The sequence below is a fragment of the Apodemus sylvaticus genome, chromosome 3, assembly GCF_947179515.1.
Source record: "Apodemus sylvaticus chromosome 3, mApoSyl1.1, whole genome shotgun sequence".
In the NCBI taxonomy this organism is placed as follows: domain Eukaryota; kingdom Metazoa; phylum Chordata; class Mammalia; order Rodentia; family Muridae; genus Apodemus; species Apodemus sylvaticus.
This window is the reverse complement of record NC_067474.1, coordinates 106,497,116-106,521,550: the sequence shown is the minus strand read 5'-3', so window position 1 is coordinate 106,521,550 and position 24,435 is coordinate 106,497,116.

Genomic DNA, 24,435 nt, shown 5'->3' with positions numbered 1-24,435 from the left:
GTTCAAACCTCTCTCTGCAGGAGATGCCAATGACAGAGCTGCCCTGCTCTCTATACAAATTCTCTGATAGACAGCATTACCATTGTTATTTAGCATATATATTGCTCTTCGCAATCTTATATTGCCTAATCTTAGAGCACATCCTCAGTGAGCATTACCATCTTTATCTGCAGATGAGAAGAATACGACACACAAAGGTTAAATGACTTACCCATCAAGAAACAAGCATTTAGTGATGAACAAGAAATGGAGCTTTGATCTGGATGGTAAAACAACAGGCTCCCATCTACTGAATTATAAACACAGGGCTTACTTCTTGGACATATAAGGAAAGGCTATAGTTCACTTCGTAAAATGCTTTTCCTCAAAGGTAGAATTAAATCATGGAATCTTGGCTTATCCTTCCCTCCTTTTCAAGATATACCATTTTATCTCTTTTTATCCTGAGGAGCAGTGTAGCAGTAATGCTTTCAAATCTGCCACATGTAGGCACCTGCAGATTTAGATCAGACCTGTTTCTAATGGAAAAGAATTTCAACATCTCCTGTAAAAGTCATCATTCATTCCCTCCCAGCAAGGCATGATATTCTTCTTCTAGTCCTTAGTGCATTAAGTTATAACTCGCTAATATAAATCATTTCAGCAGATGCAGAATGCAAATACCCTAGTGAATGATGGTTTCCATGTATACAGTTTCATATATGTATTTGGGCTTGAGTGTGCATGCATGCACATACATGTACTGTTTATTGAGGGAAGTGGAGTAATTTTTTTGTTCTTACCTCTACCATAAGACTACAGAATTAACAAAATATGGCACATTGAAGTTATTCTTAGGACTTGGGTTACTGTATTCCATTCAATAATCCCGAATGATATCAGTAACCAAGATACAACTAAGGAGCTATGTTTCGACAAGGTAAAATTCTCCATCTCGAACTTTGTTTTAAAAACTGATTCTCTGTAATCTTGAGGTTAGGAAATTTGGGTGCTATCTATTCTGCCTGACAAAAAACCATATAAAGATTGAACTTTATTACTTTTAGTTTATTTCTGTGCTAAAATAAATTGAACACAGGTAAAAAATAAAATCTAATCTTCTTTCAAAATCTCCGTAAAAGGCAAGAGTCCTTTGAGCATGTCTAGACAGTATGTATTCCAATATATCCTGCACACATTTGTGGTTTACATTTTTAAATTCCAGCCATTAGTTGTCATGATGAATTATATTATCTCTCTGAGAGTTTTTTCACAATGCTGTAGAATTCTCATTTTCCAGCTGATGACCCTGGTGATACAGATACACTTTTGTCAGAAAGACTTATTCTAAATCTTAGACTACCTAGACTTTCTTTTAAGTTGCCCCCATTAGATGAGTATTACTTCCTAGGAGAAATGGCTATTTCAATATCTTTAACAGGAAGATGATGCAGAAGTAGAGAAAGACACATTGGTTTTGGCTTTATGCTTTTGTTTCATGGAATAAGAGGTTCTTGGAATTTTACTCTGTTGATGGACTCAAAAATCAAGAGAAAAGTAAACATTTCAGAATGTTTGAATGTCATGCTAGTCAGACACAAGGTATATATATCACCAGTGTGATAAAATATTTGACTGCATCCTTCTTCCTTAGTCTATCATATTACTAAGATCTGATGTGGCTGATTTTTACATTTCAGTTGTTTCTGGATGAGATTTTTAGGTAGTTTTGTGAAGGGTCATCATCCTTGGGGAAATTACAGACATGTGCAAAACAGACTCACTAGCATGAAAAATGATCTGTTAAGTCTTATGAGCAATGCTCCTTAATTTCATAAAGGTCAGAGATACAACTTTAAACAGAGGCCTATTAAAATTCTGCTGAAAGCAGCCTGCCACTCTTCAATATCATGGAGGTAGGTGAGGGAGGGGAAAGGAGGAAAAATAAACCCTCTCACTACTTTGTATAAGGTAAGTTTAGGCCCTGTGTACATACAGCTATTTGAAGGGAAGATCAAGCCCTAAAGATTTTAATTTCAGTGAAGTCATACAGAGCTAATGGAGCCACCGACGATCAATAGCTCCCACTCTTCTGTGAGGAGAGATTTATTGAGCTCTCCCCACTGATCCTGCATCTAGTACAGCCAGCGGCTCTGATCACTCTGCCCTCTAATACCTACACTATATAAATGGCTGACTCCCTCCATTGTAGCAGCTTTGCTTTCATAGGCAGCAGAGAGTTTCCTGATAATCTCTTAATATGTCTACTGGAAAATATATTTATGACATTGAAGCTGAGGGATAAGGAAACCAATAAATCATTTAGCATTCTTCCTCCAAGTTCAGTCTCAATTTAAGGAAAGATACAGGAGTCTGGATGAAGGCGGCCAGGCAGCAGCTTTCCTGCTGATGCTCTGAACCTTTGAGTTCAGTTAAGTGATGGTAAGATTGTGTTTCCATCACACTAACCCCATACTCACTCATACCCAGAACTGTGGAGCCATAGTGTCATGTAAAATGTGAGGCAAAAGTGTTGTCACTAAGCAAGGCAGGGGATGATAAAAAACCAGACGTGTTTCTTAATTACTACCTCTCCAAACAGGGAAATTTCTGGGTAGTAAGGGGTTTAGTTAGTTTAGTTTGGATTGGGTTGGATTTCATTGTTTTTGTTCTTGTTGTTCTTGCTGTTCTTCTTGTTGTTGTTAATTTGTTTGCTTTTTTGGTAGTTTATTTTTACCTAGCTACTGAACTAAATCCTTGGAGTTTGATTTTACTTGGTTCTTTTAGACATACATTTTAAATTAATTATCTACTTATAAAACAAGCACTAGATAAAAGAGTAAGGCTGCTTCCCAAACAGTTTCCTCAAAAGTGATTAAATAATAATCACTTTTCTTATTATTATAGTTAAAGAATATATAACACATAATGTAGAAAGAATTTCTTCATAGCTGTCATTATACACTACTGCTCCTTTTCCCATTGGCACCCACAACCAAGAATTCCCTGTTGCTGCAAGGACAGAAGACTCCCATAACTATAGATATGCAGTGATAGTTATGAGTTGCTACACATAAATCATAAGAACCTTGGGAGTTTGTGCACTTTGCACAGGAAAGGAGTTTGGGCATTTTCACTCAAATTAAATCTGACTTCAGATTAGAGTAAAACTAAAATGAGACAGCCATGACTCACAATGCTGTCGCCACCCTGTACACTTATGGAGTTGCCACAGAGGGGCCCACGAAGCCACAGTCACTAGCTGATGCTCCTACACCCAGATGCAGTTGACTTGGTGTTCTTCCCAGACTCAGACCCTTCTCACATTTTCTCCAGTTCTACACACATGGACTCCATATATGCAATTAAGTGATGCTTTCAAGATGCTTCTATTTGTTGGCCAATTCTATTTCAGCTCCTATATATCTAGGGTGTTTATTTCATTTGAACTGACAGCAAGCTTGGTAAAGGTCATATCTCTAAATTTTCTCAGAGAGATAGATCTCTGAAAAAAAGTAAAATAAAATGTACAACTCACATGAAAACTCTCAATTCTTTTGAGTTTTATTTAATGTTTTTTATTTATCAAATTTGAAGCATCAAACTGGCTATGTTGCGGGGTCAAAAGAGCATAGTTACCAAGTCACTGTCTACTGTTAAGAGTAGTTAGACCTAGCAAGCTCTGATGTTTATCCTGAAATGCAATATACAATTAAAGGGCACATTGCAGAGGATGGAAGATCAAATGCTGAACCTGACAGCATACAAGGATCCTGAAAACAAGAATGTTGATGACAGGTTTTTTAAAAAAAAAAATTAGATTGAGACATTTTACTTATGTTCAGGTGGTTATACATGACATAGCATACACATGTAAGGCATAGGACAACAGTAGAATGTACATCTCTCTACCCATGTAAAATGCCTGGTGGGAAGGCAATTGCCTGTAATCTCATTGTTTGGAACAGGCAGAGAAGATAGTTACTGATTCAACTAGTTTAACTGAATCAGGGAGGCCAAGGTTCAGCTCAAAAAAACAAGAGGAGAGAGATAAAGAGAAACACATTGGTCTTTGACCTCCACACAGACACATGTATGAAAATGCAAAGACAGAAATATGTTACTATTTAGGTATGCTATCCACTAGTCACTCAGTAAGTAGTATTATACCTAAACTACCTCTTTGGAAAGACAGCGAATGAATTCAAAGAGGCCATAAAATCTGTCATTATAGTAAGTAAGTAGTAGGGTCAAGATTTACTAAAAATCCTTGGATTTTTCCAACCCATGTTACAATTACAAATATTGAAAATTGAATATTACCTGGTTGTTGAATGACTTAAGAAGTCATATACTTGCTTTTGGGTACCCCTAGGATATATTTAACACTCCTAAAAAGTTTTATACTGAAAGATCCTGCTATACCACTCCAGAGGATTCCCCAGCATGTAATAAGGATATATGCTCCACTATGTTCATAGCAGCCCTATTTATAATAGCCAGAAGCTGGAAAGAACCCAGGTATCCCCCAACAGAAGAATGGGTGCAAAAAATGTGGAATATATACACAATGGAGTACTTACTATTCAGCCATTAGAAATAATGAATTCATGAAATTCTTAGACAAATGGATGGAGCTGGAGAACATCATCCTAAGGGAGGTAACCCAGTCTCAAAAGATCAATCATGGTATGCACTCACTAATAAGTGGATATTAGCCTGGAAAACTGGAATACCCAACACATAATCTACACATCAAATGAGGTACAAGAAGAACGGAGGAGTGTCCCCTGGTTCTGGAAAGACTCAGTGTAGCAATATAAGGCAAAACCAGAACAGGGAAGTGGGAAGGGGTAGGTGGGAAAACAGGGGGAGGGCAGGGGGCTTATGTGACTTTCGGGAAGTGGGGGGCCAGAAGGAGGGAAATCATTTGAAATGTAAATAAAAAATATATCAAAAAAAAGTTTTATAAATCTTGAGACTTATGCATAGTTTATGCTTGTTGAAATGTGTTTTCATGTCTATTTAAGATAATAATTTATAGAAAAAGTGATCCTTGAAATAATTTATAGGAAAAAAAACGATCCTTGAAATAATTTATAGGAAAAAATGATCCTTGCTGTGATTGTAAAGGACAAGGAAGTGACTTTTGAAGACTATGGAATCTCAGCTAAGAAAGAGGTACCTAGAAGGCTTCTGTGACAATCCATACCCTTACCCACCTGATCCCCTCCCCTGAAACAGTAATGGCCTAGATCGAGGATGTTTGGAGGGAACTCTTTAATTGTGATATGGATATTAAGTGTAGCTCACTACAATTGATGATTTCTGGCAAGGGTACAGGTAGGGGAAAACCCTGTTTTCTTTAAGGGGCTGGCCGCAGGAGTATTACCATGCTCTAATATATATAGAAAACACTATTTTTTTCTTCTTTTTCTTGGGGGTGTGGAGGGTACAAAGGATGGAGAGTTGGTCCTGGGAGGACTTGGAACTGAATGCAATTAGATTTTATGATGTGAAATGTCCAAATAATCAACAAAAGCACTATGCATAAAAGAGAGAGAAATGGTTTTCTACCAATGGTAGGTTAGATTACCTAGCTTTCTGCCAAGAGGGTATGTGTTTAAATAGAAATTACCATTCATCGAAGAGCATTATGTTATTTCATTCTCAGAAACTTTATGGTACAAAGCATTGTAATCCTTATTAAACAGAAGTGAGAAATGAGATTATAAATTATTAAATGCCTTGACTAAGCTAACAAAATGAGGGACAGAAATAATTTTGAAATCCAGCTGCTGACTCTACCACTAACATCGTCCCAACACTGCAGCACTTAGTAAATACCAAGTAAAACACTCACTAGAAATCATGTGCCTGTTTCATCATCATGTCCTTAAATGAAGAGAGAGGAAGTGAAGGAAGGAGGGAGGAAAGGAAGAGAGTGAGGGAGAGAGGGAGAGAGGGAGAGAAGGAGAGAGGAAGAGAGGGAGAGAAGGAGAGACACCATGGCAAGCAGCCAGCTTACAAATTGCCTGCTACAACTGAAATATCAGATTTCTTTTTGCTGAATGACACGTTTAATGATACAAATGAGATACAAAAAAGCTATAATGTAACATCTCTGTCATTTCAAAGGAAAGAAATAAGGCAGATAACAATTACATCTCATTTCAAAATTGTAACTACCTGCCACACCACTATAACAAGACTTGACAGGATCTGATTAATTATTAATGTGTAGCATAGACCTGTATTTCCCCTCTGATGGTAAATATGCATGTTGTGGCAGCAGAAAATTACTCTCCACAGTGCAAAAGTAAATGAAGCTTTTTAAGAATTGTATGTTAAGTATATGGTTAATTTTCTAATCATTGTCAGAGATATTAACTTTCCTTTCAATGTAGTATTTGCTTCCTATTAGGAATACTATCTAACAGCATCAACCACAACTAAAAAGATGCAGTAACTCTTATAATTGGAAATTCTATGTATATATAATTTTCGTGTATACCAAATGACACATATGAAAACATACTTATCAAAATATTATCTTTAATATCCATATAAAATATCTTACAGTTGAATGCTAAGAAAAAAATGATGAGACAGAAAAACAAACAATGACCTGATAATAAGAGCTGTGTATTGAAGTCACTGACTGTTTTTGTGGTCTGGTTTAATCAGTCTGTCTTTAAGAGGAATAGGGCCTATCTTAGGTCTTGGTGACCTTGGTTTCAGGGTCTAGGGTCATGGAAACCCTATAGCAATCAAATGCATGAAGAGTCAGTGGCTTTTGGATTTTCACCTCATGAACTTGAGGAATTAAATTTATAGACAACAGAGAATTTTATTATAGAAAGACATGTTTTATTTTAGAAATTATTAGAAAAAGAAAGAGGTCAATAAGGAAGAGTCCCTGAAAGTGTAGTTCCATTGAGAATCCTGCCTTGGAATTAATAAGAACTTGGTGGAGGAAGTCCTGTGAGAAGAAAGAGCAGTCCAGTTCCCAGGATTCCCCATTACAGGAGTCAGCGTTAAGTGTCTATAGTTTCAGTTACATTCTCGTATATTTTCCTGGGAAGGATTGCTCCTTTAAGGATAGGAGATGAATGAAGTGTTAATAACCTAAAAGACTCAGGTAGACTGAGACTGTCTGGAGAGGAAAGCTAACTTGACTGATGATACCTATAGGAGCTCCTCATAGGGAGGCAACACCCCCGCCACCCAAACACACACACATATACCAAACTCTCTGATGTCTACCGCTTCCAGTCTGGAGGGAACTCACAAGCAGATGCATTTTTCCATCCCCCAAATTCACTCTTGTCATCTTATAAAACCCCCAAATACCCCATGTTACATACATATAGTTTCCACTTCCATGGAGAGACTGTGGAACTTTAAAAGGATAATGTTTTCAGGTAAAGGATAAATTCTGATAAACAGAAAAATAAACAAACAGTGAAAATAACTTCCTGAGACATGTAGATCAGTCTTTTCAATACTGAGAGCAAGAAGCACATGACATATTACTCCAGAGGTACAAAACCCAGAAACACAGGCACACAATGACTGCAAGATAAAACCCACAAAAATATAAAGCAAAGTTATACAAGTAAAAGGCCAACAAGAAACACACACAAGCCTGTGTGCATGCATCCATGAGCGTGTGAGTATGTGCATGTGTGTGCGCATGAGCACACACATACACATACGCACACACACACACACACACACCACAGCCAAAAGAAAGCAGAATGAGATTAAAAGTCTACAGAAATACCATTGAGCTCTTTTTATATTGGACAACTACTTCTGGGCATAGGAACTACCTTGAAGTGTATTTAATATATCCATTGATACTCCATTTCAGGAGACTAACCTTTCCTTTGCCAATTGGTATCAAGTTTCTTGATAAAAGACATTTAAAGACGGTTTCTTGGTTAGTGGTGAGAGCCTATGTCTATTGTCTCCTCTCAGAACTAGACTTCATCTGGCTTAAACTTGTATAAGAAATGTGTATGTTGCTACAGTCTCTGTAAATTCATTTATGCATCACTCCTTATTGTGTAGGGAAGATACTTGTTCCTTAAAGTTATATGTTATATATGACCATTATAATAATTCTGCCTCTTCATTTGCATAAATGCCTAAACCATAAGAGGATGTATTTGATATAAATATCTCATTAGGACTCAGTGTTCCATGGTCTCTCATTTTCTGCACATTGTCTACATGTGAGTCTCTGTACTAGTTTCCATCTTCTGCAAGAAGGAGTTTATCTTGTGCTGGCTGACCATGGCACTAATCTGTGTGTATCGCAGGATGTCATTGGGAGTAATTTTATTACTATATTCCTTTAACAGAACAGCTGTATTTGGTTTTCCCCTAGGTCCTTGGCCTGTCTACCCTTGCTTTCTTGGACACTTGAGCAGTTTCAGGCATAGGTTCCATGTCATCCAATCAGAGAGTTGTTGATTACTCCCTCAATGTCTGTGACATGATTGCACCAGTGTACCATATGTACTCCATAATTGGTCACTTAGTCCCTGAGAGCTCAAGGGGGGTCCTAGTTTGTTGATATTGTTCTTCCTATGAGGTTGCAAACTCCTTTAGCTCCCTTAAGTCCTTTCTCTAACTCCTCCATTGGAGACCCCGCACTCAATGCAATGGTTGTATGCAAGCATCCTACTTACAAATACAGATATTTGTAAGGCTCTGGGCTTGGCTTCTCAGGAGACCGCTATATCAGCAAGCCTTTCTTAGCATCCACAATAGAGTTGGAGTGTAGTGACTGTATCTGGGATGAATCCCCAAATGGGACAGCGTCTGGATGGCCTTTCCTTCAGCCTCTGCTCTGCCCTTTGTTTCTATATTTCCTCTCGTGAGTATTTTGTTCCCTTTTCTAAGAAGGACCAAAGTACCCTCATTTTTGTCTTTCTTCTTCTTGAGCTTCATGTGATCTGTGAATTGTATCTTGGGTATTCTGAGCTTTGGGGCTAACATCCACTTATCAGTAAGTGCATACAATGTGTGTTCTTTGCGATTGGGTGGCCTCACTCAGGATGATATTTTCTAGTCCCATCCATTTGCCTAAGAATTTCATGAAGTCACTATTTTTAAAGTAGTACTTCATTATGTAAATATACTACATTTTCTGTATACATTCTTCTGTTGAAGGATATCTGGGTTATTTCCAGCTTCTGGCTATTATAAATAAGGCTGCTATGAACATAGTGGAACATGTCCTTGTTATATATTGGAGCATCTTCTAGGTATATGCCCAGGAGTGGTATAGCTGTGCCCTCAGGTAGTATTATAATAATTCTCTTTTAATGATGCTGTGCTAATAAGATATAGTAATATATCAATGTATAGTAAGAACTAACAGTAAAACTTATGTAAATACACAAAAATAAGCTGTGTAAGACAAGATGCAAATATTATCCCAAGATGAATCACAGTGCCAAATTCAAGAAACTAAAGAATAAATATTTAATAATACATAGATGTAAGACTCTCAGGACTCAAAGGGAGGGACCTTAGATGAAATGGCCTATAGTGGAGAGGGGCAACTTGTAAACCCTACCTTCAGCAGAAAGACAGGGCATCAAGTGAGGGATCGGGTTGCTATCCTACAGTCAAAAACTGTGACCCATAATTATTCCTCTCTTAAAGAACAACAGGGACAAAAATGGAGATGAGCTTGAAGAAAAGAAGGTCCAACAACAGGCCCAAAGTGGGATACAGCTCAAGAGGAGAGCCCAAAGGCCTGACACTATTACTGAGGCTATGGAGCACTCACAAAAGGGGACCTAGCATGAAGACCCTCCAAGAGGCCCAACAAGCAGCTGAAAGAGTCAGATGCAGATATTTACATCCAACCAATGGACATAAGCTGGTGACCCCTGTGGTTGAATTAGGAGAAAGCTGGGAGAAGCTGAAGAAGAGGGTGACTCTTTAGGAAGACAAGTAGTCTCAACTAACTGGGACTACCAAGATCTCTCAGACACCGGAACACCAACCAGGCAGCATATACCAGCTGATATGAGGCCCCTAACACATATTCAGCAGAGGACTGCAGGGTCTGGACTCAATCAGAGAAGATGTACCTACTCTCAAGAGACTAGAGGCTCCAGGGAGTTTAGAGTTCTGGGGGCTTGGGAGTGGGGTATCCTCATGGAGAAAGTAAGGGTTTGGGAGGTATGAGATGAGGAACAGTCAGAGGGTGTATGGGAAGGTGATAAAATCTGGATTGTAAAAAAAAAAGATTAAATAATTTGAACAAAAAAGGAAAGGAAAAATATATAATGAGGCTGTGGCAATAACTCAGTTTTTAAAATGATTTTCTACAAGTACAAGACCTGACATTATCCTTAGAACTCATCTTAAAATGGAAGGCATGGATGTGTACCGGTGAAACCCAGGTGATAAGATGCAGGAGACTGAAAGATCACTGGGGGGGGGGGGGGTGGTGTAATTCACTGACCAACTATAGTAACCCAACTGGAAAGGTGCATGGCAGAAGAGAGCCTATCTCAAACAAACAAACAAACAAACAAAAGACATAAGGTAGTCATTGTAGAACATTTGCAGCTTTCCTCTGGCTTCGATATACATGGATACATTTTCACACACACACACACACACACATGTACACACACATGTAAACACACACTTCTTTATACAAAAGATGTTATTAAGCATATCCAAAAAGATACATAAAAAAGGACAAGAAAAGAGACTGTTTTACAACCATATGTTAAACAGAGATTTCTTTGAAAACTATCCAAAACCAAAGAACATAAAATATAAAATAAAAGGAAATAAAATATAAAATGTTTAGATTGAACTCATAAAATTTAAAACAACATCTTGGAAGATACTTCTAGGAATACATAAGGAAATCTACAGATGGAAAATAAAGGTATCCCCAATACAGACATGAAAATGTTAGTATCTAGCAAATAGTTTTTCATAGAAATGAACATTACAAAAATGCACACTCAATTAAAAAATAAAATTTCAGACCAAATTTTTACCAAGATTTGGTTAATTTCTACTGAAAAGGACCCCAGAGGAAATATCAACTAAAACATAAAACTATTCTATATCACAAGAATGGTTATGATAATTAATAAATACAAGAAAAAATATTGACAAGATTATATAGCAACTAAGTTTTCAAAGATAACTGATAAGGTTTGAGAAAGGCCTGACTCAAATAGGTAGATGGTTTTCATGAATTTGATAACTGAAATTGTTCCTTCACTTTTTCCACTGCACACATGTACACACTGCACATAAGAATGAATTTGAGGATACACATTTACTTTAGAATCCCACATACATAGCTGAACAAATAAAATGACATTTATCATTTTGCAAAGTTAAAAGATGAGAATATAAAACAAATCAAAACAAAACAAATAAGCAACAGCAAAAGAGAACTCAGACTGGAGATGAAGCAGGATAAAAAGTTATGGATGTTCTGCCAACAAAGAAATCTGGTTAGCTGTTACATTAGTCTAGACACTTGAAGTTCATCTGTGTTCTTCAAAAACATATCAAAAATATCAAAGACAATGATCATCCCATAAATGAAAAGATAGATCAACATGCCAAATCAATAAGCAAATTATTATATTGACTCTAACATGAAGACCACAAAAACTACCTTAATAAGATCAGTAAATGAAATCTTCTGATAAAACATGGTTTCCTTCATGGTAAAAGCTATGAAAAAATTAGTAATAAAAGATCCACACAACATCAAGAATTACTATATCAAACAAAAAAAGAACAAAAAAAATCTAATCAATGAATGGAAAATAGAAAATTTTCAAGTGAAGAAGTATGGCTAGTCAATTTAATGTGGAAAAATGCTAGCTATTTTGATCATTAGGGGATGAAAATACAAATTATACTGTGATCAAATCTCATACTGATTAGAATAGTTATCACCAAGAAGACAAATGAGAATCACTGCTACATTGAAACTCTTGTTCACTGCTATGCGATGCTTATTGTTTCTGCTACTGTTGAAATCATCAGGAAGCTTCCTTAAAACAGTTAAATTTGAACTTTCATATCATGCCAATATCTTCACTTCTAAGTACATGGTCAAAAAAAAAAAAAAAAAGCCAGCTAAGTACAGAGATAATGGCATAGCCATGTTTTCTGTAGTACAACTCAGAAAAGCCAAGTTGCAAAGTCAACTTATGACTGGATAAAGTCAGCATATGACTCATGAATGGATAAAGAAATGCTGTGTGTATGCTCAATGGAATTGTAGTTAGTCATAAATGAACTGTTATTTTTAGGGAAATGAATGGGACTGGAGATTATGTTAAGTAATCTGGAGAAAACTAGATTCGGAAACATAGTCAATACTTGTAGTTCTTGGATGTTAATAATATGGTGAATAAGAAAAACACTTGAAACTAAAGGAATGCAGAAGAGGAATGATAATGTGTGAGACATGAAAAAAATGCTACCAGAAAGAGGTGGATATTGTCAAAATAAACTGTCTACATACCTTAAAAATTACTTTGTACAATTAGTGTGCCCTAATGAAATTATAATTACAAAATGTCTCATGTTAGGAATCAAAACAGTGATGATCCTTGAAAATGAATTACTATGTGAGCAATAGGGTACTTCTTTCTGTACTTGATCATTGATTATAAAATACTTTGTACACAAGGAACGAACTTATCCATTCTGTACAAACATAATGTGAGGGCAAATATAAATCAATATGCCCATGCTTTAATAACTGTAAAACTAGATATAGTTGTGTTACCATGTTATAATCAGGGGTTTCCATGTAATTGTTCTTTAGATAACTGATACCATGTGTGACTACAAGGGGGTCCTCAAACTAGTGTTATGCTACTTTGTCCCTGGATTCATATTATAGACATCCATTGATTTGTGAAAATTCCATAAGGTACACACAGGTATTTCATGAATTTTATATGTGTGACTTTTCAATCAAATGTTTAAATGAAAACAAAAGCTATGTGGTAAAGAAGAGAAATGCATTCCATAATTTGCTCATACGATATCACTCACACTTGTCATTAAAAAGGTTGGCAGGAATTTACCTGCCTCCTGGCAAACAGTTGAAAGAATAGGTGTGAGCTTAAAATCTTATTTGCCAGGCATTTCAGAAATAAGTTTACTTTATTTGAGCATCTGGCCATTGCAGGTACCCCTGGGGCAAAACCAGAATTTATAGTTCTGTAGTTATATAGGCCACTTGTTTATATAGAGAATTTTATGGCTTAGTTCCCCAGGCTTATGTCAGTAATGCTGTTGGAGTTTTCTCTGTTAATTATCCTCTGGGACTTCAGCATGCACACAGATGTCAATTCAGATGGACCAGCATGTATCTTCCTGGAAGCAATGGACTCTGAGTTTTAACCAGATGGTTGAGGTAAGTTCCCTTAAGGCCAAGCACATTCTAAGCTGTCTATGTACTTCTTGTAAAGAGACTTCCATTTTCAATGTGGGTTCTGATTTGTCATGTCATATCCTCCCTTAAATCCATTTTTATAATATTATTTTAATTTTGTAGTGAATACATTTTGCAAAACACTTTCTTAAATTCTTTTCATACATTTACTTTATCTTAATTCTCAACTAATGTAATAATAAATGCCTTTTAAAGTTGATTGCATGTATAATAGGGAAAAGGAAGTATAATCCTTCTCACCATGGTTCTTCAAAAGACCAATAAAGGGATTCCAAGTCTTTCAGTCCACGGACTTAGCTTTATGCTTGGTTGTTCTGAATGCAAGAAGTAAGTATGTAAATATGTAGAAAATACCCTTAGCTATCAGCCTTCATTATTTCATTTTGAACAACTGATTATTTGTAAATTTTAGATTCTTAAATTTAGTTACAATTGAATGTCTAAGTGGTAGAAACAGTCCAAGAATAATAATAGAAAACATGCCCTATAATATGAAAGATGACATAACATTGCATGACTGTAATCCCAGTAATTTATAAGGCATGAGCACACACATCACAAAATCAGAGCCTTCTAGGGCAACACAGTGGATAGGAAAAGAGCCTGGGCAAGTTAATAAGAGCATTTAACAACAACAATAAAACAAAAAAGGAGTAAAAATGTGGGTGGAAGATAAAAATAGTGGTACATTTCTGAATTGGTATACACAAGGCCATAAATTTAACTTGTATTATGTACATCAGTTATTAAACCAAAACAAACATTTTGGGTATTGAACTGTTGTACTGTACTCTATTAAAAGTTTCACCATAAGGAAGTGCTGGAGACCTGGTGTGCACCCAGAGGCAGTCTGGGAGCTCACAGCACAGCTTGTTCCTGTGGCACAGAGCTTAGGCTTCAGTCCTGAGGCCTCTGGCCGTGGCCCTCAGACCTCTCCGCTTCCGGATCCAGATAAGCCTGAGCAGCAACACCACATCTCCAGGTCCTGAAAGAGGCAAGTGGGGCTTCCGGGCAGCCAGTAGGAGAAGTCGGTGTGCTCCGGTGAATCCAGTGGGCCCCAGCAGGAGCCTTCAGGTGTCTGCTTCGGGGTCTGAAGAGCCTGGACAACAACACCCTGTCTGCAGGCAGTGCAGGAGGTAAGCTGTGCACCAGAGGCCACCTGGGAAGGGGCAGCTTGCACTGGTGAGTCCAGCATTGACAACACCAACTAACATCAGTGAGAACTAGATGGCAAAAGGCAGACGCAGGAACGTCACTAACAGAAATCAAGGCAATATGGCAACATCTGAACCCAATTCTCCTTTACCAGCATGTCCTGGATACCCCATCACACCAGTAAAACAAGATTTGGATTTAAAATCACTGGTCATGATGCTGGTACAGGAACACATGAAGGACATACTTAAAGAAATTCAGGAGAAAATGGATCAAAAGCTAGAAGCCCTTGCAAGGGAAACACAAAAATCATTGAAAGAAATCCAGGAGAATACAAAAGCCAATAATGAGGAAACGCAAAAAACACTTAAAGAAATACAGGAGAACTTTGGTCAACAGGCTGAGGTCATGAAAGAGGAAACACAAAAATCTCTTAAAGAATTACAGGAAAGCACAAACAAGCAAGTGAAGGAGCTAAGCAAAACCATCCAGGATCTAAAATCAGAAGTACAAACAACTAAGAAAACTCAAAGGGAGACAACTTTGGAGATAGAAAGCCTTGGGAAGAAATCAGTGGACATAGATGCAAATATCAACAACAGAATACAAGAGATAGAAGAAAGAATCTCAGACGCTGAAGATACCATAGAAACCATGGACTCAACAGTTAAAGAAAATGCAAAAAGCAAAAAGCTTGCAACCCAAAATATCCAGGAAAACCAGGACACAATGAGAAGACAAAACCTAAGTATTATAGGCATAGATGAGAGTAAAGATTTACAGCTTAAAGGGCCAGCACATATCTTCAATAAAATTATGGAAGAAAACTTCCCTAACCTAAAGAGAGAGATGCCCATGAATATACAAGAAGCCTACAGAACTCCTAACAGACTGGACCAGAATAGAAATACTTCCTGTCACATAATAATCAAAACGCCAAATGTACTAAACAAAGAAAGAATATTAAAGGCAGTAAGAGAAAAAGGCCAAGTAACATATAAAGGAAGACCTATCAGAATCACAGCAGACTTTTCACCCGAGACTATGAAGGCTAGAAGATCCTGAGCTGATCTCATGCAGACTCTAAGAGAACACAAATGCCAGTCAAAACTACTATATCCAGCAAAACTCTCAATCACCATAGATGGAGAAACTAAGATATTCCATGACAAAACCAAATTTACCCAATACCTATCCACAAACTCAGCCCTACAAAGGATAATAGGAGGAAAACACCAATACAAGGAGGGAAACTTCACCCTGGAAAAAGCAAGATAGTAACCTTTCATCAAACCCAAAAGAAGTTAACCAATCAAATTTAAAAAATAACGTCAAAAATGACAGGTAGTAACAATAACTATTCCTTAATATCTCTTAACATCAATGGACTCAATGCCCCAATAAAAAGACATGGACTAACTGACTGGATACATAAACAGGACCCTACATTTTGCTGCTTACAGGAAATACACCTCAGGGTCAAAGACAAACACTACCTTAGAGTAAAAGGCTGGAAGACAATTTTACAAGCAAATGGTCTCAGGAAACAAACTGGAGTAGCCATTTTAATATCAGATAAAATTGACTTTCAACCCAAAGTCATCAAAAGAGACTCTGAGGGACACTTCTTGCTGGTCAAAGGAAAGATACAACAAGAAGAACTCTCAATCCTGAACATCTATGCTCCAAATGCAAGGGCACCCTCTTTCATAAAAGAAACTTTATTAAAACTCAAAGCACACATTGCACCTAACACAATAATTGTGGGTGACTTCAACACTGCACTTTCCTCAATGCACGGGTCAGGAAAACAGAAACTAAACAGGGACACAATGAAGCTAATTGAAGCTTTGGACCAATTAGATTTAACAGATATATATAGAACATTCTATCCTAAAACAAAAGAATATACCTTTTTCTCAGCACCTCATGGCACCTTCTCCAAAATCGACCATATAATTGGTCACAAGACAGACCTCAACAAATATAAGAAGATCGAACTAATCCCATGCCTCCTATCAGATCACTATGGAGTAAAAGTGGTCTTCAATAGCAACAAAAACAACAGAAAACCCACATACACGTGGAAACTGAACAATATTCTACTCAATTATACCTTGGTCAAGGAAGAAATAAAGAAAGAAATTAAAGACTTTTTAGAACACAATGAAAATGAAAACACAACATACCCAAATCTATGGGACACAATGAAAGTAGTGCTAAGAGGAAAACTCATAGCCCTGAGTGCCTCCAAAAAGAAAATGGAGAGAGCATACATTACCAGCTTAATGACACACATGAAAGCCCTGGAAGAAAAAGAAGCTATTTCGCCCAGGAGGAGTAGAAGGCAGGAAATCATCAAACTCAGGGCCGAAATCAATCAAGTAGAAACAAAGAGAACCATACAAAAAATCAACAAAACCAGGAGCTGGTTCTTTGAGAAAATCAACAAGATAGATAAACCCTTAGCCAGACTGACCAAAGGGCACAGAGAAAGTATCCAAATTAACAAACTTAGAAATGAAAAGGGAGATATAACAACGGAAACTGAGGAAATCCAAAAAATCATCAGATCCTACTACAAGAGACTGTACTCAACACAACTGGAGAATCTGGAGGAAATGGACAATTTCCTTGACAGATACCAAATACCAAAATTAAATCAGGACCAAATAGATCATCTAAACAGTCCCATAATGCCTAAAGAAATAGAAGGAGTCATAGAAAGTCTTCCAACCAAAAAAGCACAGGACCAGATGGTTTCAGTGCAGAATTCTATCAGACCTTCAAAGAAGAGTTAACACCAATACTCTTCAAATTATTCCACAAAATAGAAACAGAAGGAACACTACCCAATTCCTTCTATGAAGCCACAATTACACTGATACCAAAACCACACAAAAATCCAACAAAGAAAGAGAACTTCAGAACAATTTCCCTTATGAACATCGATGCAAAAATACTCAATAAAATTCTTGCCAACCAAATCCAAGAACACAGCAAAACGATCAACCACCATGATCAAGTAGGCTTTATCCCAGGAATGCAGGGTTGGTTCAAAATATGGAAATCCATCAATGCAAACCACTACATAAACAAACTCAAAGAAAAAAAAAACACATGGTCATTTCATTGGATGCTGAAAAAGCATTTGACAAAACTCAGCATCCTTTCATGCTTAAAGTCTTGGAAAGGACAGGAATTCAAGGCCCATACCTAAACATAGTAAAAGCAATATACAGCAAACCGGTAGCCAGCATCAAACTAAATGGAGAGAAATTTCAAGCAATCCCACTAAAATCAGGGACTAGACAGGGCTGCCCCTTTCTCCTTATCTATTCAATATTGTACTTGAGGTACTAGCTCGGGCAATTCGACAACATAAGGAGTTCAAAGGGATACAAATTGGAAAGGAAAAAGTCAAACTATCATTATTTGCAGACGACATGATAGTCTACCTAAGTGACCCAAAAAACTCCACTAGAGAGCTCCTACAGCTGATAAATAACTTCAGCAAAGTGGCAGGTTATAAAATCAACACAAGCAAATCAGTGGCCTTCCTTTACTCAAAGGATAAGCAGGCTGAGAAAGATATTAGGGAAATGACCCCCTTCACAATAGCCACAAACAGTATAAAGTATATTGGGGTGACTCTTACCAAACATGTGAAAGATCTGTATGACAAGAAATTCAAGACTCTGAAGAAGGAAATGGAAGAAGACCTCAAAAAATGGGAAAACCTCCCATGCTCCTGGATCGGTAGAATCAATATAGTTAAAATGGCCATTTTGTGAAAAGCAATATACAGATTGAATGCAATACCCATCAAAATCCCAACTCAATTCTTCACAGAGTTAGAAAGAGCAATCCTCAAATTCATCTGGAACAATAAAAAACCCAGGATAGCTAAAACTATTCTCAGCAACAAAAGAAAATCTGGGGAAATCAGTATCCCTGACCTCAAGCAATACTACAGAGCAATAGTGTTAAAAACTGTATGGTATTGGTATGGTGACAGTCAGGAGGATCAATGGAACAGGATTAATGATCCAGAAATTAACCCACACACCTATGGCCACTTGATCCTCGACAAAGAGGCTGAAAACATCCAATGGAAAAAAGATAGCCTTTTCAACAAATAGTGCTGGTTCAACTGGAGGTCAGCATGCAGAAGAATGCGAATTGATCCATCCTTGTCTCCTTGTACTAAGCTCAAATCCAAATGGATCAAGGACCTCCACATAAAGCCAGACACTCTGAAGCTAATAGAAAAGAAACTGGGGAAGACCCTTGAGGACATCGGTACAGGGAGAAAGTTTCTGAACAGAACACCAATAGCGTATGCTCTAAGAGCAAGAATTGACAAATGGGACCTCATAAAATTACAAAGTTTCTGTAAGGCAAAGGACACCATCAAGAGGACAAATCGGCAACCAACAAATTGGGAAAAGATCTTCACCATCCTACATCAGATAGAGGGCTAATATCCAATATATATAAAGAACTCAAGAAGTTAGACTCTAGAAAACCGAACAACCCTATTAAAAAATGGGGTACAGAGGTAAACAAAGAATTCTCACCTGAAGAACTTCGGATGGCGGAGAAGCATCTTAAAAAAAGCTCAACTTCTTTAGTCATTAGGGAAATGCAAATCAAAACAACCCTGAGATTTCATCTTACACCAGTCATAATGGCTAAGATTAAAAATTCAGGAGACAGCAGGTGTTGGAGAGGGTGTGGAGAAAGAGGAACACTCCTCCACTACTGGTGGGGTTGCAAATTGGTACAACCACTCTGGAAATCAGTCTGGCGGTTCCTCCGAAAACTGGGCACCTCACTTCCAGAAGGTCCTGCTATACCACTCCTGGGCATATACCCAGAGGATTCCCCACCATGTAATAAGGATACATGCTCTACTATGTTCATAGCAACCCTATTTATAATTGCCAGTTGCTGGAAAGAACCCAGGTATCCCTCAACAGAAGAGTGGATGCAAAAAATGTGGTATATCTACACAATGGAGTACTATTCAGCCATTAGAAACAATGAATCCATGAAATTCTTAGGCAAATGGATGGAGCTGGAGAACATCATGCTAAGTGAGGTAACCCAGACTCAAAAGGTGAATCATCGGATGCACTCACTAATAAGTGGATATTAACCTAGAAAACTGGAATACCCAAAACATAATCCACACATCAAATGAGGTACAAGAAGAAAGGAGGAGTGGCCCCTGGTTCTGGAAAGACTCAGTGAAGCAGTATTCGGCAAAACCAGAACGGGGAGGTTGGAAGGGGTGGGTGGGAGGACAGGGGAAGAGAAGGGGGCTTACGGGAGTTTCGGGGAGTGGGGGGCTAGAAAAGGGGAAATCATTTGAAATGTAAATAAATTATATCGAATAAAAAAATTTTAAAAAAAGTTTCACCATATTAATGTTTATAAGACAGGTAGATATGAATGTGAGCATTGACAAAATGTGATGTGCTGTGAATCATCACAGGCATGAACGTTAACCTTCTGATTTCAACCTTCAGCATTACCAAGAGGACATAAGGAAACTTTACTTCTGAAAACTAGACCATGCAGCGACAAGACCTGAAATCAGTTTTTGCAGATATATGAACAAATAAATTGAGGGTCATGCCATTTTTCCAGAGCTTATGCATTTATTCTTATAACTTTTACTTTGTTCTGGTACTTTGGAATTTTTTAAAATAGTAACAGTAATTAATAACAAATAACATTTTCAATCAAAATTTAAATTCTACTTTCAAAAGAAATATAATGCAGCACATATATTTCTAGGTAAATAAGGAGTTCTGAATCTTTTTTCTTTTTGGAATCTTATTTTCTTTAACCCTTCATTGAAACATGAACACAAAATAATGCTTTCTTAGAATCAAAGCAAAATGGCCTCATGTGCTCACTTTAGTAGATAAAAATGATGTGCTCCAGAAAAGTCCCCAACCAATATCACAGATAGCACTAATGGGACCATTTGTAAGCCTGATGTGTTGCTCAAGAGTCTCCTAGGCTTGAGATATGTGCACTAGCTCTCAAAACATGATGGCAATGGTAAGAAGAGTTACCATATTTCTTTTGCTGTCTTTTACGTCCTGCCTCTAAAGTGTCAATAAAGATGGAAATGCTCTCTTAAAAATAGTTTTAGGAGTGCCAAATATATTTCTTCTCACTCATGGCTAGGATTAATAAGCATCCTTCTGTTAAAGATAATGTGAATCCTATTAATTAAGCAATTGGTATATTAATTTTTCCTGAAAATATTTCATACATTCATATACTATTCTGAGGTGTTCTTCATAATAATTATAATAAGCAATCAACATTAAAAATTTTGAGGTTGACATACATAGCAAGGTCACATAGCAAACTCATCAGTTAAAAGAAAATTGAAAATATTTTCTGTCATGAAATATATAAATTGGATTAAAGCTAGTGAAACACATTTTTATCTGAATTCTATCTGGGTCTTTCAGACATTATAAATCCTATCTAGCATTTGTCATAACTATTCATTACTTGTGTGTTTTCCAAATCTACAGATTCAATGTAATTTCCATCAAAATTCCAACTCAATTCTTCATAGAGTTAGAAAGAGCAATTTCCAAATTTATCTGGAATAACAAAAACCCAGGAGAGGGAAAGCTATACTCAACAATCAAAGAACCTCTGGGGGAATGACCAACCCTGACCTCAAGCTATACTACAGAGCTATAGTGATAAAAACTGCATGGTATTGGTACAATAACAGGCAAGTAGATCAATGGAATAGAATTGAAGACTCAGAAATCAACGCACACACCTATGGTCACTTGATCTTTGACAAAGGAGCTAAAACCATCCAGTTGAAAAAAGACAGCATTTTCAACAAATGGTGCAATGTCAATTGGCAGTCAGCAAGTAGAGGGATGCAAATTGATCCATTCTTATCTCCCTGTCCAAATCTCAAGTCCAAGTGGATCAAGGACCTCCTCACAAAACCAGAAACACAGAATCTAATAGAAGAGAAAGTGGGGAAAACATGGAGCACATGGGCACATGGGAACATTTCCTGAATAGAACACCACTAGCTTATGTTCTAAGATCAAGAATTGGCAAATGGGACCTCATAAAATTGCAAAGCTTCTGTAAGGCAAAGGGCACTATCAATAGGACAAAATGCCAACCAACAAATTGGGAAAAGATCTTTACCCATCCTACATCCAATAAAGGGCTAATATCCAATATATACAACCAACTCAAGAAGTTAGACCCCAGAGAACCAAATAACCCTATTAAATAATGTGGTGCAGAACTAAACAAAAAATTCTCAACTGAGGAATACCGGATGACTGAGAAACATGGAAAGAACTGCAAAACATCCTTAATAATTAGGGAAATGCAAATCAAAACAACCCTGAGATTCCACCTCACACCAGTCAAAATGGTTAAGTTCAAAAACTCAGCGGACAGCAGATTTTGGAGAAGATGTGGAAAAGGAATAACACTCCTCCATTGCTGGTGGGATTGCAAGCTGGTACAACCACTCTGGTAATCAGTTTGTCAGTTCCTCAGAAAATTGAGTACTACCTGAGGTCCCAGCTATACCATGCCTGGGCATATATCCAGAAGAAACTCCAATATGTAATAAGAACACATGTGTCCATAGCAGCCTTATTTATAATAGTCAGAAGCTGGAAAGAACCCAGATATCTCTCAAGAGAGGAATGGATACAGAAAATGTGGTACATTTACACAATGGAGAACTACTCAGCTATTAAAAACAGTGAATTCATGAAATTCTTAGGCAAATGTATGAGCTAGAAAATATCCTGAGTGAGGTAACCCAATCACAAAAGAAGACACATGGTATGTACTTGCTGATAAGTGGATATCAGCCCAAAAGCTCAGAAAAACCAAGATACTACTTACAGTCACATGAAGCTCAAGAAGAAGGAAGGCCAAAGTGTAGATACTTTGATCCTTCTTAGAAGGTGGATGAAATTACCCATGGCTCACAGCCAACCAGTAAACTGAGCATAGGGTCCCCAGTGAAGCAGCTAGAGAAAGGATTCAAGGAGCTGAAGAGGCTTTCAGTCCAAAAGGAGGAACAATAATATGCACCAACCAGTACCACCAGAGCTCCCAGAGACTAAACTACCAATAAAAGAGTACACATGGAGGGACCCATGGCTCCAGCTACATATGTAGAAGAGCCATTTTAAACATCAATGAGAGGAGAGGCCTTTGGTCCTGTGAAGGTTCAATGCCCCAGTATAGGGGAATTCCAGGTCAGGAATGGGGTCGGGGGTTGTAAGCAGGGGGAGGGGGATAGGATAGGGGGATTTTAGAGGAGTAAGGAGGAAAGAGGACACCATTTGAAATGTAAATAAAGCATATTTCTAATAAAAAAGGAAAAAAGAAATCTCAATGTTTTTATTTGAGTAATACTCCAGAATGCAGTATAGTTTCAGATAATTGTTGGTCTTTAAACAACAGTAGGCTAAGTCCAACCTTAAACTCACTCCTGCTTATAATTAAAAATATTAAGAATCTTTTTTTTTTTAGTGATCCCTTTACTTTTTCTTTTTTTATTAACATTTTTTTTTACATTTTTTTTATTATTCGATATAATTTATTTACATTTCAAATGATTTCCCCTTTTCTAGCCCCCCCCCACTCCCCGAAAGTCCCGCAAGCCCCCTTCTCTTCCCCTGTCCTCCCACCCACCCCTTCCCACTTCCCCGTTCTGGTTTTGCTGAATACTGTTTCACTGAGTCTTTCCAGAACCAGGGGCCACTCCTCCTTTCTTCTTGTACCTCATTTGATGTGTGGATTATGTTTTGGGTATTCCAGTTTTCTAGGTTAATATCCACTTATTAGTGAGTGCATACCATGATTCACCTTTTGAGTCTGGGTTACCTCACTTAGTATGATATTCTCTAGCTCCATCCATTTGCCTAAGAATTTCATGAATTCATTGTTTCTAATGGCTGAATAGTACTCCATTGTGTAGATATACCACATTTTTTGCATCCACTCTTCTGTTGAGGGATACCTGGGTTCTTTCCAGCATCTGGCAATTACAAATAGGGCTGCTATGAACATAGTAGAACATGTATCCTTATTACATGGTGGGGAGTCTTCTGGGTATATGCCCAGGAGTGGTATAGCAGGATCTTCTGGAAGTAAGGTGCCCAGTTTTCGGAGGAACCGCCAGACTGATTTCCAGAGTGGTTGTACCAATTTGCAACCCCACCAGCAGTGGAGGAGTGTTCCTCTTTCTCCACACCCTCTCCAACACCTGCTGTCTCCTGAATTTTTAATCTTAGCCATTCTGACTGGTGTAAGATGAAATCTTAGGGTTGTTTTGATTTGCATTTCCCTAATGACTAATGAAGTTGAGCATTTTTTAAGATGCTTCTCTGCCATCCGAAGTTCTTCAGGTGAGAATTCTTTGTTTAACTCTGTACCCCATTTTTTAATAGGGTTGTTTGGTTTTCTGGAGTCTAACTTCTTGAGTTCTTTATATATATTGGATATTAGCCCTCTATCTGATGTAGGATTGGTGAAGATCTTTTCCCAATTTGTTGGTTGCCGATTTGTCCTCTTGATGGTGTCCTTTGCCTTACAGAAACTTTGTAATTTTATGAGGTCCCATTTGTCAATTCTTGCTCTTAGAGCATACGCTATTGGTGTTCTGTTCAGAAACTTTCTCCCTGTACCGATGTCCTCAAGGGTCTTCCCCAGTTTCTTTTCTATTAGCTTCAGAGTGTCTGGCTTTATGTGGGGGTCCTTGATCCATTTGGATTTGAGCT